The sequence below is a fragment of the Hylaeus anthracinus genome, unplaced genomic scaffold, assembly GCF_026225885.1.
Source record: "Hylaeus anthracinus isolate JK02 unplaced genomic scaffold, UHH_iyHylAnth1.0_haploid 12001, whole genome shotgun sequence".
NCBI lineage: Eukaryota > Metazoa > Arthropoda > Insecta > Hymenoptera > Colletidae > Hylaeus > Hylaeus anthracinus.
This window is the reverse complement of record NW_026534348.1, coordinates 14,314,017-14,328,860: the sequence shown is the minus strand read 5'-3', so window position 1 is coordinate 14,328,860 and position 14,844 is coordinate 14,314,017. Positions and strand designations below refer to the sequence as shown.

The following is a 14,844-nucleotide window of genomic DNA, read 5'->3' as shown; positions in this document are numbered from 1 at the left end:
ACAATTCTAGTAAAATAATAAAATTAAAATATCTAGAAATTGTGTTATTATGTTAACATGTATTCGTATTTTTAGTTTATGAAGGAATGGATATTTTTTAAACAAACGATAAAGAAGCAATCATTTCTGCGATATATGATTGACGTACGAAAGGTAAGAAGAATGGCATAGATTTGGAGGGTTAAAATATTTAACACAGCAACGCAAGTTTTAACTACGTGAGTTTGGTTACTTTGATTTGTGGTTACTAATATATTATAATAATAGCCAAGAATAGCCAATACTTTAATTCCAATTGGTTGGAGTAATTAAAAATAAATGTATACTCGTTTTTCTATCGATATAAATATTTTTAATTTATTAACTCTTTAAAAACAATTCTAGGTACACTTTAAAGGAGACCCAATCTATGAGATCCGAAACTAATACGGTTGTAGAGACTAAATTCACAACTACAGAATGTCATACTAAACAAAATTAATAAAATTGAACTAAGATAAGGCGGGAAGTAAATAACAAAGGGAATAATAATTGTAGGAATGATATAGAGGTCGAAAGTTGGATACACGTCAAGTCTAAACGAAAGTTCCTTACTACATATATCAAAACAATTGATTAGTATGAAAACACGCGATCAATGTTTGAAACATTCAAAGTGAAAGTTATGGTATCCTGAAGAATATGTGTTTTTATTTAAATTCATTCTTCATTACAAATAATGAAGCTAAGGAAGTAAATAATTAATGAACATTTCAGGAAAGACAAAATGAAGATAGAATCTTTTACACATAAAATTTACAATTAAATTCACTAGAAGAGAGTTAAAATTGCAATTTAAGCAATTTATTTGACAGTGATTTCACAAAATCAAAAATATCAGGAATTAATATTTATAAAATATTTTCTACGCTTCATAAGTACAGTATAAAAACTAAAAGGAATATTATAATTTTGAATGTGGTATTAATGAAAGTAAATAGTCATGTACTAAATTTTATGAAAACATAAAATAGTTATTCAGGAAATAATATTATCTAGATTATATTATCGATACTTCGTAACTTTTTATAAGCTTAATTTGTTAACACTTTGCAGCGAGCGATTCTAGCGCGCGACCTAAAACTGGGAGTCTCTTGCGAACTACAAAAATCTATAGCTGGTTGTCGCAGGCTCCTGGCATTTGAATGATAATGAAAACGACGAATTTTACTTCGCAATATGCTTGTTTGGAGCTTATCGCTTATTTGGAATTCACGATAATGTACATATAACCAAACCATATAGAAAACATTTCAAATTTAGGGTAATTGAAATATCAAAATTCTAAAGTTTGTAAAATTCATGAAATATATTATTGTAAGGTATAATAATGAAAGTAGACACCTGGTTCCCATCATTGTTTCACGCGAGATACAATTTGGAAACGAGCGCTGAACATTATACTTTTAATTTGATTTCTCATCTTACTATTATTTATTTTAATTTATATACATATAATATAGTGTAAAAGAATCGATAGTTAATGACCATAAGTAAAATGCGCGACGTTCCCAAAATGATTGATACGTTTCTACAGAAGACTTTCAGCCTACGAAGCATGTTTTTACTTTTAAGAGACCGTACTCGCTTAGTACTATCTGCGGTGCAAACGCTTCGCATGATGTCATGGAAATATTCACATCACTCGAAATACTCTACAGATATTTGAACTTTCGGCGATTGGCAGCGATATTTCCATGGCTGGATGCTTATCGACTACTGCTTCAGAGTGGTTACAAACGTGTCACGACATAATAGTACCACGTTACTGTCAATTTGTTTGCTCGTCGATGACACATCGAAATGTCTAGTGAAACATACACTGTTCTTAAGCATGATGGACAAAAATAATGAATTATAAACTCATACAATATGATTGAACATTTTCCAAATACATTGATTGAAACAATTACCAGTCATAAGAGTTTAATTTGTCACGTAAGGAATGCGGCCACTGAAAGATGTGTTGAGCTTTAGTGAAGTGTAGTAAAATCTCCTACCGGATCCTAAGACAACCTATCCTTAAGGACATGGAATATACTCTTTTACAGTGTCTATAGCGGGTATGCCCCGGCAAAGAAGGAATCTTATCTTTGAATCTTCAATATTCTTCAAGAACTTTCGACTGAAGGAATTCCTACGCGAATAAATTTACCTTCAAAGGGAATCTAGTACTTTCGAAGTAAATGTTTTTACTTGCAATTGTATCGCAAGGAGCTACAAACTATTTCATAAAATATTCTTTTATATTTATCAGAATTATGTGTTACAGCTTACGTATTTCTTTGATTATGTTTTTGTTACTGTTTATTTTATGGAGATTTTATAAAATTTTTGCTAATTTATTGACCATATGCTCACTTATTTGGATTCATACTTCTTTTTATTTAAAATTTAGCTGAGAAGGATTGTGTTTATTACAGAGTTTTGACATGGCCTTCCATTAACCATATGTAACAGACGTTTTATGAAAAAATAAAACATTTCGCTCTTAACATCGAGTAAAAAACATTATCGTGTACCCATATCCATCCATTAAATATTTCATCGATCAAAAAGTTTCACGAGTTTATATTAAAAAGAAATCACATTGAACCAGTTGCATCATCATTATTTATCAATGTGAATGTGATGTTGATATTCTTAGAATATTTAAAAATTCACTATTATAGAGGAAAGCACACTATAATAATAACGTGCAGTTAGTGCGTAAATATCGCTGAAATTTAATAAACTGCAATGAAGTTCAATGAACATTTGGAAAATTTGATATGGTTCAGTGAAGTTTAATAGACGTTATTGAAATTTAATAAACTATATTGAAATTTGATTTCAATTTTCTCAGTAATTGCCTTGCTGGTCTTATAGCACTAATAATTTCATGGTACTAGAAGAGAAAGTGACATTATGATTATGACATAGCGTGGTCAACACATGGAGTATTTTTAATACTTTTGTTATAAGAACCAAAAGAGTAAGTAAAGTGTACGAACGGTTTAGTCGCCTAGAGCGCGCCGTCTGACCCGTTACTGGCTATATCTACTTATCCATTAAGTGGCGCCGCTTACTGGTGGCCGATCGAACTAGGGTGATTGCAATGCTACTCTCACTTCGGATACAGAAAGGATTTCACCCTTGTTTTCGGTAACATTGATGCAAGGCAAGAAGAGAAGCTACCGAATGATGTTGCAATTTCGCAGTTCTGATGCGATATTTCAGCCACACGTGCCTCTGAATATTGTAATTATATTCTTTGCTGCTTTTTAACGTTTAAATTACATTGTATAAGGTAAATATATCGAAATAAATTGTAGAGAACGACATTGCAATAAATGCTTCAGTAAAGTGAATGTTAACATAAGCTAAATAGTGCAAACAAATAAATTTTGAAAATGTGTTTCGTGAAACGTCAAAATTAAATTCTTGGGGAAGATTACTTCCAGATTTATATATAATTCGTGTTTAATTATTTTCATTGTACACAGAGATTTCTTTACTCTATCTCCTCAACTGCATTCGAAGTAAATTGTTAAAAAAAAGTTCTGAGCCTAATTCGATTTACAATGAAAATTTAACGTCAATAAGTCAAAGAGTAGATACTTGATAATACCAACTTATGCATCTTTCGAATTCAACGGTACTTGTAGCTTAGGTCCGCCTACATTTACTCCAAATTCTACCGAGTTAACTGAAACACTATGCGTGGTACAGAGTAGTGTTCTATAACGCGAGAATTTATTTTCAGACCTACCGCAATGAATTTACGTATGATTAATCGTCTGAAATTTGCTGCGCGCCTCACGTGTATCTTGCCAAGCGAAATCCGTTTAGTGAACAACGTTTCTAAACAAAACAAAACAAAAAATCGCGATGTAACACAGCACTTGGGTGTACAAATATTTCTAACTGTCATTACTCAGCTTAATTTACAGAAGTACTTGCACGAATCTAGGAGACGTAAAGTAGAATGAGTAGCAACGAACCCGTGAACGTACTTGTTTGAAAAATAGATTACAAGCTTCAGAGGTCGGGTCCACACAATTCACGTCAAGTTTTCAAAATAGAAGTGGCTTTCGACGAAAAGACTGTTATCGATGGACGTTTTACTACGCCGAATACATACGTCTCGTAACTGGAAAGGATTATTATGACTTAGAGAAAGTAGACAGTTTTACGTTCTGGTTGAAATTCTGCGTTCAGTGGATGTATTCTGTGTTCCGGACAAAATATTCGAGAATGTTTTCTAGTTCGTAGGTTATCGTTTCTGAAGATAAATGGTATTCCTGATTCTGTGGAATACTAATACTTTGAACAAAATATTGAAAATTGGGTCAGTGAATTTTATAATAATAATAATAATATTTACTCCAATGATTGGTTTAATTTTCCAATTAGTTTCAATTTTATGTTTAATCCAATTTCAATGCGGACATTATTAATTTTAGCCCTAGAACCAATATATATTAAATTCATCGATCTTTACTTGTAATTTTATAATAAGGAATCAAATGGAAACTCGGACCATGTAATTGTACGATAAAATGGAAGGTAAATATTTGCCAGCCGATAATTTTAATATCAAAGAGAGTCAATTGTTACAAGCGAAGTACGAAACACAGGCTTGCAAAGGCTCTTGATCACGGACAAAAATCCATGTCGATTTCATAATTTATATGATCACTTATACATTACAATTGTAACAAGTAAACAATAAAGATTCTATTATCATGATGTTATCTATGATGTTATATTTTCGCATATATTCCTATGATGGTATTTTTATATTTCACAAATGTTACTCGTATAATTCGACATGTTTTAAGTACATCTGCAGTCCAGTTATATTCGTGACACCTGAAATCTGGACACTTTCCTACCTCCCGTTTAATTTCGAGCACATATTTATGCCCAATTAATATTTCTATTACCGAATTGTCTTTATCACCAGCTAGCTAAAAATATAACTCTTTGAGCATAGATAAATGCATCTGAGACAGGCATCGAACAAGAGCTATTGCAGAAATGTTTACGCGAATGCACTTGTTATGCGAGCTGTGCATCGTTATGCATCTTTAATCTAACTGGAATCATGATGAAATTCCAGAATGTGGTAAGATCACCTCGGTCTCGCGTCTTATCCCGATATTCAGAGAATGCGACTAACGTTGAGAAGCGTCTTAGTGGCTTGCGGAAGAGCTCTGGCTCGTGTTCAAACTCATAAATAATTCCATTTGTGATCGTGGGCGTAGCAGTTGTCGAGTCGATGGAAGGAGGAGACAAACCGAGATGCGAAAGGTATACGTGGTGACGCGTACACGACTGCTATAGAATCTATGAGCTATTGGTATCAACCTGCCAAAATACAATCTACTACTCTTCACGTTCGTCTTGAAACACTTTTTATTCCGCTTTTTATCGCGGTCTCTTCCGTAAAGGTCAGCAACCTATAAATCTCGTTAAATTATCGCAACTCGTGATTAGAGTAAGATTGAAATAAGATTTTTTTGAAATTGATGCAATCTGGAAACGTTTTCTCCTATACAGGAATTTTGAGTGACAGTGATGTATGTTGTACCGGTATTTACTATCAGAAAATACTTAAACTATTTTGTTATTATTTGGGAATAAGAAACGATATATTAAGCAAAGTATGCCTACGATAAAAACTCGATAATAAGTTCGTTTTTTAAAAAGTTATTCACTTATCGAGTATTTATTTGCTGACGCTTGCGAACGCTATATTTTTATTTTCCATCGTCCCTTGTTCAAGCATTCTTTAAACAAATGCACTGCAGATATCTCTCAAGAAAACAAACGATACGATTCGAATGGCTACCGCCATTTCATGGGTAACGCTGTTCGAAGTAAAAGTTTCAGAGGATTATCGATCCAGACGTCGATAAATAATTTTATACAGGAATCAAACTGATGCGATAGGATGATATATGAATGCCAAACATCTGTTTCGTACCCAAAAAGCATAAATATTAAATGGCATCGCACGGTTGTATAAATTTTTGACATGAACTCGCATATCGAAGTGGACAGATTAACGCGCTATCATAATTAATTTCCAATTCGTCCGCGGCGTGTCGAAACAGAAACGGAATCAACATTACCATATTCGATGCCGCGTCGCAAAGAAATATTTCCATAGCGGTGGTTCCGTTGCGTCTAATTGAATTATACGTTCATAGCCGGAAGCTACACACGAAACATGAAAATAACGAAGGCAATATACCTACTTACTTTCTATCAAGGGGAGAAAAATGGGGCGGACGAGTAACCGAGCTAAGAAGAGTTGGCCCGATGCAAACCGAGCAACAAAAGTTTCCTCAGAAGGATGCCGATACAGCAGGATACACCATTATACCAGAAAAGATTTCTCATTATCCAACTAAAATACCGAAAAAAAAGAACATCGAACACGACAATGAGGTTGTGTTAGCGACAGCGACCAAAACCCCACACGCCTTTCCCTGGGTATTCTGTGATCAGTTTCGCATCGTATTCATCTTTTCATTCCCGAAGAGGAGAGAATCCACGACGCGCGGTCGCTGGTTGATTGCGAGTCTCGAGAGCGAAAGAAAGCGACCGTGGCTTGGGCGATTTTTATTCTCCGCATATTAGTTTAAATTCCTTCGTAAATTGGCTCTTTTACGGGAAATAGCCCGGAGATGGGGCTCCAAAAGGGGGCACCGGCTGGAACAGAGTCGTGGGGCTCCGCGCGACGACGGAGAAGAGAAAGAGGAAGGTGGTACGGTACACAGATGGAAGTAGATGGAAGAACGGAGGATGAGCCTCGGGCGATTCACCCGACATTGCTATGTTGCAGTAATTGAAGCTAATTAAGAACTCTCTGTGTCTCCCTTCCTCTTTCAATCTTTCTCCCTCGCACGCCTCTTCTCGCTGTCTTGTGCACTGCAAGACTCGTTCCACGTTTTCTCCGGAGGGTAGGATGTAACATCCATCCACTACGTCCTTTCCTTCGAGATATCCTTTCCTTGTCTTCGACCATCTAAGAAGCTACGTCAAACAGCTTGGCGCGACGGCGGCACCAGCAGTTCGGGCAGTTTGTAGGCAGCCGTAAACATTTCTTTTCTCTTTTTACGTTCAGCTGTATTGTTTTCCGGTGCATCAACGTGCTTGATGGTCTTCTTGACGTATTCATGCCAACGCTCGAGCGCGGTGCGGTAAACTCAAAGTTGTAGTAGCAATGAAAGTATGTAAAGAAGCAATTATTGAAATGAACTTTTAAGAAGAATGTAGAAAGGAATGTGAACTGCTGTTAATCCTTAGAAGCCTGATTTTCCAAATTAAATTCAAAAACAAAATGTCGATATGTTTATTATTTGAACCATAACGTTTGACAGCTGACGTTTACTTTTTAACTTTTGTTCGAAGGAACATTATGAAATGGTAACATACACGCAGCCAAATATTAATACATATTTACTGGTATATCTTTTTAGTTAAAGTTCCTATTTCACTGGTATTTAGTGCATCAATGAAACCGCATAGTGTTATCTCGTTTACATCCATCAAATCGCAACGTCTATACCTATATTGGCGAATGGACTCAGGCAGTGAATCTTCGGCCAATTATATAGTAGCCAGATGCTCTGTACATTAGCATGCTCCTTTAACGAGTTATCCACCTCGAACCAGGATATTGTCTCCCGAGTTTCACCGTCGTTACCACGCTCGCTTAGGTTTGATCGATGACTCCTCCGTCGAGCTGATAGGGACATCGGCTGCAACCCACTTTGTACTAGGTATAGGAAGTTCATGCCTCTACTCTATATACACGTGCGTCGAGAACAAGACGAACGGGATAGGTTGTCCATGCGAATATACACGATGCGAGGACGCATATCAAAATTTGTAACCGCTCATTGAATTACCTTTTTCACCTGAACAAGAGAAACGATCTGCTCCTCCTTTCGATTAGGTTTCACTATCTGCGATGTCGATTAAAAATAATCCTTAGCGAAAAATTTCCATTCTTCCTAAAATTTCTTGTATTATTCGCTGATTTTGTACCATTACAGTTCCAATTAACGACCTTGACGTTGAAATTCAATCTTCCATATCATCCAATACTTTTGTCTTTATTTATAGTATTGTATCTTATTCTATTTAATAATATTTGTCACTTCCCTTTATTCCTTTTTCTTGTATTACTCGCCGATTTTGTATTATTATTATAGCCACAGTCGTGGATACTTGTATTATTTGCCGAAGCAATATACTATCTTTGTTTATTTTTTGTACAGACGCACAGTGCACTGAACATATGGAAGATATAGACAAAAATCAAATGAGTAGCTAGATAATGTTCTCAATTTTCTATTTTTTTAAATTACATATAATAAACTTATTAAAAGTGTTTTTCTAACAATTACAAATTATTCAGAGTCATCGGTATCCGAATCAATTGACAAGTTTGAAATAAAATTAAAAAAAAAAACTTAAAAACTTCAGATTGAACTTTTTCTGAACTATCACTTAACTTGAAATAATTCGAAGTGAATTTAAAAATTTCCAAATTCCTAGCATTGCTCGGAGTGGAACGCCACTTAATGAAAATATCGTTGTTCGTTAATAGCGTGTTTTCTATAAACAAAATTTTATTAGAATCAGAGGGGCGAATTGGGGCAGAATTTTCTTTCATAATCTTTTACTAGGCAATCCAATAAAGAGTCTAAGCTAAAAATTCTAGAGACGGTTTTACCTTTTTTGAGAAAAATCAATTTCAAACTCTCGTTCAGAAGAAAAGGAGATAGTGACAAATTTGAAATTAAAAAAATGGAAAAGTGTTCAAAATAGTTCAAAATTATTTACCACGCATCGTGAGACTCGTTTTGAATAAGATAAAAAATAATACGGAAAGCTAAATAGATGTTATCGGTTGGAGAATTTTTCGTAAGCTTTAAACTCAGTGGCGCCACTATGGAGAGTGAGAGGTACTACAACTGTGATCTCCAGGAAAAGTCGCGAAATATAAGTGTACTTACTAATCCCAGTAGCTAAACAAAAATTTTCGAAAACTTTTTTTTGTACTTTTCTCCATTGTTCGATGCACTGTGAGACGTGTCGATTAGATCGATGTGCTTCCTATGTATTTGATTTTTGCGTCATTCTGCGTTTTGCTATCGTTCATCATAGCAATTCTGGGTCGCGCCGAATCATTGAACCAGGTAAACAATTGTCCAATCGCTTTACGCATCAGGAATTTGTAAATTCGCGTATCGGAAAGAACGTGAAGTGAATGTGATTCAAAAAAATTGTACCTTTATTTCCGAACCATTTTTCGAGCAACGAAGTCCAATTTCCGCGGTTTCTAGGAGTGGCAAGTACAGAGAGTACACGAATTTATTTTCGTATTTTATGTTCTAACGGGAAAAAGTTTAGCGTGTATTCTTTGTTGCTGTGCGCGACAGAGCCTGAAAAGCAAATTGAATTCAAACTAATTAACAACTGTTTGCGTAAACCAGTAATATATGTTTCTTTATTTTCACGTTTATGCGAATTTAATGCAAAAGTAAGTTTTTACGTGACATACGAAATTATAAATGCGAGTAACGGGTATTATATATTTTAATAAAAGGTTCCTGAAAAATATTATGTTTTAATATAATATACTATATTTTATTTTATTTTTATATTATATTTTCGTTTAATTTTTATTGTGAAATAAGTATATTATTATTAATATACTTATTTCACAATAAAAATTTAACGAAAATATAAGTTGGAAAACAAAAGATATTTTATATTTTGGATTTAATATCTGCGTTGTTCATTGATCATAATTTTGGAATTATTGTTCAACAATAGCACAGTTCTGACTGACGTAAAAGATAATAAAATTGAATTATCAACCTGTCTACTCATCGGGACGAAAAGCCTGTCGCTAAATAGCGTAGTAGGTTGTAGATTTTCACCGGCATAAGAATCCGTTAAAAATTTTGTAGCCGAAGAGAATGCAAGGCTAAAACACAAGATATATCTGTTAATCTTCTAAGTAGTTTTAATAACTTATATCTCGTGGTGTGAGTTTTAGAGCTGCGCACAAAAGAACCGAAATGACACAGGGCTCCTTTCGCATACTAAACAAGAGTTACAGCATTTAGTAGCTGTAACTCACACCTTATCTCACATGAAATTTTATGTAATCTATTTGATACGTGCCATGGAGAAAGATTCATATTTACTTCATTTCATTACCAAACGAAAAAATATCTCTCATCTACAGCCCAGTTTCTTTTTGACAAAATACGTACGAATTTTTGAAGCAATGGTACAACGATGTAATGTATTGCTACTACCTTTTGACTTGGAGACAGAAGCCACTATTTTCATTTACGTGTATGAACTACAAAAAATATTGGAAAACTATTTTTAATAAAATTCAGAATGAAAATATGTCTCTTCTCTTTGAATGAAATGTTGAAATCACTCAACGTGAAACAGTAAGAATTAAATTTTCAACAAAGGAAAGTTTTGTCGAACTCTTTTTAGTACTAGTTTGCAGGTATTTAAAAGCAGTACAAGTGTTGTTTAACACATTAATCGCAAGTCTTTTTGTTTTTCATGATCAACTATGTCGTTTGATCAGCACGTATATGCAAGGGTTAGATTGAAAACCATCCTATAGACGCCAATGGCTGTAGCTGACTTGTGACTAAGCAATAATTATTTGACAAATTGTACATATTCCTGTTTTACATACGTGATATTACATTCTTTTTAACCCAAGACCGATCTTTCTTTCAGTAATGTATCAAGCTCACACAATTCCATCTGCTGGTGGACATTTCGGTTAACCACGTTCAGCAATCCTTGGCTTAGATGAGATTTGCGCTTCTGTACCGACTCCCATATGATACAGCCATTTACTTAATGCACCCCCGAGAACCCGTTGACCGCCGTCTACCAGTAATTTGTAACTGACGACCTGTCAGTGCACGTCTCTTATGAGTGAATAATAGATACTCGTTTTCTAAACAAAAAATGGCAAGTAACACACAATTGAGAATTGAATATTTATTCGGCAAATAATTAAGTAAAATTTTTCTAAAACTAAATTCTTAAATACAAAATCTGAAACATTCCAAATTACGAATTGATATTTATGCTTCAACCAAAAGTACACATGCGGCCGTTGTCACCAAAAAGCATGCATACGTCAAATGGTTAGCTACGTTAACTCGGTTCACGTGCTTGCAAAAGTCTCCATGTTACGTACGCATACTCTTATGCTATTTTCACGTACAGCTTCAATTTTCGTGCAAGCAGAGGCTAAGGAATTAAATAATTTCAACTGCTCGTGGCTATGGCGCGTACACTGTAATTTTATACATTTCCGTAACGTGCTCTTCGCTCAGATTATACGATTTAATTTTCTTCGCCGCATTCCACTTATTTATATTCACGCTTGTTAATTACGCGATGTTACAAGTTGCAACTTGGCGGGATCAAAGTAATATTTACGATTTAACTTTCAAATTTAGTAGTTCCGTTTGTGTTTCATGTTTTACCAGAAACAATTTGTATTAACATGTTGACGGTTAATTTTCATATCTAGGGAGGTCGTCGATATATATGTTGTATTTGTAGGAATAGTAGAAATATTTTTGATAACTCAATGGTGTACTTGTTATTTCATATCGTTCTTGATAACAGAAGCTTTACGTATAACTTTACAATTTTTTTAGTTTGTTTACTTTAAATCACACTTTCTATTTCATCTACTTTTCTAATAACATTCCCATCATACTGGCAACGAATAATTGTAAATTAATAATTCCCCCAAACCTGACCGAAGAATGCCTCATCAATAATTTAGGTGTCGGAGTTACTACAAAATTCACCATTTTTTAACGTTCTCCTTTAATCGCTATTTTTCATTTATGACAAGATATTCCAATGCAATTCAAAGTAAATAGAAAAACGTAAGTGACATTCATTATTATATTTGAATCGAGAATGTGTCGGCATACTTCTGAACATAGGTGTACGTACATACACAATCCGTTTCAGCGATAGTGTGTGACGTACGACCTCAGTAGCGGGGTAGACAGCGGCTAATCTACGTGTACGAAACCATTTAATACGGAAAGCGGACAAAGGTGGAGTAGGAACGCTTGCACGCGTACATGTGAGGGCAGGGGACCAGCCCCGTGTACGTACCGTCGGAGTCAGTGTTAGCAAGATAGGAAGCAGTCAATAATTCACGCATTACTCTCGGTTATTATGCTACTGTGGTCTACCGTACTCGTGCGGTCGGCAATTCGGCTTTACGTTTGCTTTACTAACCATTGTGCGGACTAGATATCGGCTCAATCGCGTACACTGCCTCTGATGTACTAATTCGCAGCCGCATGCCACCCCTGATAAAACTCTATCAACATATTTATGAAAGGCCGCGATCTCTTCCTTTCTCTCGGTTCTCCTCGATCACCTCATTGCCTTTTGTTAAACCGTTCCTCAGGCACTTGCTCGCCGTACCTCTTCCAACTCGATCTACGACCCGGAATACTTGCTGCCGAGAAATAGAGAAACGGGGGTTGGGAGCGGATCGCTGCGTGTACATCTTCCCGAGTTGTTACGCGTATATATCTGCATGATAATGGAGCGTACGGATAGCTCTTGGCTGCGATCACATCTTTGGGCGCCGCGGTAATTTCCGAGCCTGTACATCGCCGAGATGAAACATTAGACTACGAGTTCGGTCTGGTTCTCGGGATCGCGAGCATGGAAGGAGGTTAGATTGCTTTCGGTGTACAATCTTGATTTCCTCTATGGTTTCCACGGATCGGCTCCGAAGAATTGACGTCCGTTTTATTGGAACGTAAATGTAGTTTGACTTAATATTATCGGTTTATTAGCGTCCCGCTGGGTGGTTCATCGGCTAATCAACGACGCGCGACGACGACGTATTCCGACATGAATCAAGCTTTCTGTAATGTCATTCATTAGCACTGTATTAACGCTTTCCTGGTATCCAGTTGTAGGCGGAGAATAATTTTCCATCGATTGGAAAATCGAAAAATATCCTTTTTCCAGTGTTTGAATTACACAGGTCACTAACAACACAAAGTACATTCCTTGTAATCATATTGAAATGGAACAAATATATTGTAAGACACGCACATTAAATACCAAAGACGTTTAAATCGCTCGATTTTGTCTGTAAATTTGTAACACACTACCCAAGATAACTTTTGAAAGCTAGTCGTGTAAATGGAGGAAAAAAAAAATATCGGTGGGGATTTAGGATGGTTTTCTAATTGTCTAACGCTTACAAATCTGATGTGTTCATTCTGCACGCAGGCCATGCAAGGATGTTGCATAAGAGTTCCTTGTTCGAGGAAAGCAGCTCATAAATCAGAGTCTCCTTTCGGTTGCGTGTGGGTTTATGATGTGTCAATTGCCACTGAAAGTAGTACGACTGGATTATTTCGCAGAGGTTAGCTGACATTTTCCAATCGTACCTAAATGCTAGTGTACAAAATATGCTGATAACGTTCTCGAAAATGGTATAACTCTCTTTAGACTGTAATGTAAATTTCTTATACAGTAGGTGTAGAAAGTATTCGTACATCGATCAATTTCCAAAAAAAACCGTGTAAAATTGTAATTTATTAACTTATTTTTCTATAAACAATGACATTCTACATGTTCCAGAAAATTTCTAGAATAGATAAATTACAAGAAAAAAATAGATATTTATGTAAGTTGCGAAATTAACAAGAAAAAAACAATTAATTGATAGAAATATTGAAGCAATAAGTATTCGCACAACTGTTTAAAAGTACTTTCCTGGAAATTTGATGTTTTCTAATTCGCACGGAGCAATAAACTAATGTGTTTACGTTACAAACTCTATTGTAAATGGTTCGTCATAAGAATCGTACAGATACTTATTGCTTCTATAATTTTACCCACTTTTCGCATTGTTTTGTTAATTTCACAAATTATATTAATTAGTAAATGTTGTTTGGATTATATCTATCTTAGAGATTTCCGAGAATATGTAAAATATCATTGATTATAAAACAAGATGTTAAGAAACTACAATTTCACACAAATTTTTGGGAGAAATTGATCGGTGTACGAATACAATCTACACCCACTGTAATGTAAATAACATGTCATTAAGAGAAGTCCTAATAAATTCGGTTACCCTAATGTCGTAAAAATATTTCATGCGAGTATTTCGATACTGCTATTCCATGGTACATAGCGCACAGTAAAAGAAATATTACACATCATCTAGTCCACCAGCCGTACTTTATGATTTTTACTACTATAGTTGAGCGAGGTCAAACAGTTGTTGGACAGAATACCGTAAAATGTAAAAAGTCAGTGGAATAACGTGAAATATATCAGCCAACGATTGCTACTGTCAAGATAACAGTGATATACTTCCACCAACGCGTTCATATCACAGCATTAAGTCTCTAAATGCACTAATTTATTGCAGTTTAGAATACACAATGATGCTTGTAATCGATAGTAAATACAGATAAAGCACACACACTTTCCGTAACCGTCTGCATGCAAACAAGCCGTTTAGCGAAAAATTAAAAACTGTCTAGCAGCTATTATTTACCTCGTAGTGACAGTGAAAGAGGTAGAAAAGGGAAGAGGAGCCCCTCCTTCGCATTGAAACCGTAACTTTCGCCTGTTTGTCTTACTCTAATTAACTGAACATGAAATATTTTCCGAGAACGCCTGGGGACTTTTAGGTCGTAGAAGCGGAAAAGAGGAGAATTCCCAGCGGGATGCTAACTGGAT

General features: G+C 35.3%; 1 protein-coding gene across 4 annotated transcripts in view; it reads right to left on the bottom strand.

Annotated features, from left to right (window-relative positions):
* LOC128890579 (nucleolysin TIAR) overlaps positions 1-14,844 on the bottom strand; it is a 501,564-nt gene that overhangs the window by 210,175 nt on the left and 276,545 nt on the right. The window lies entirely within an intron of this gene.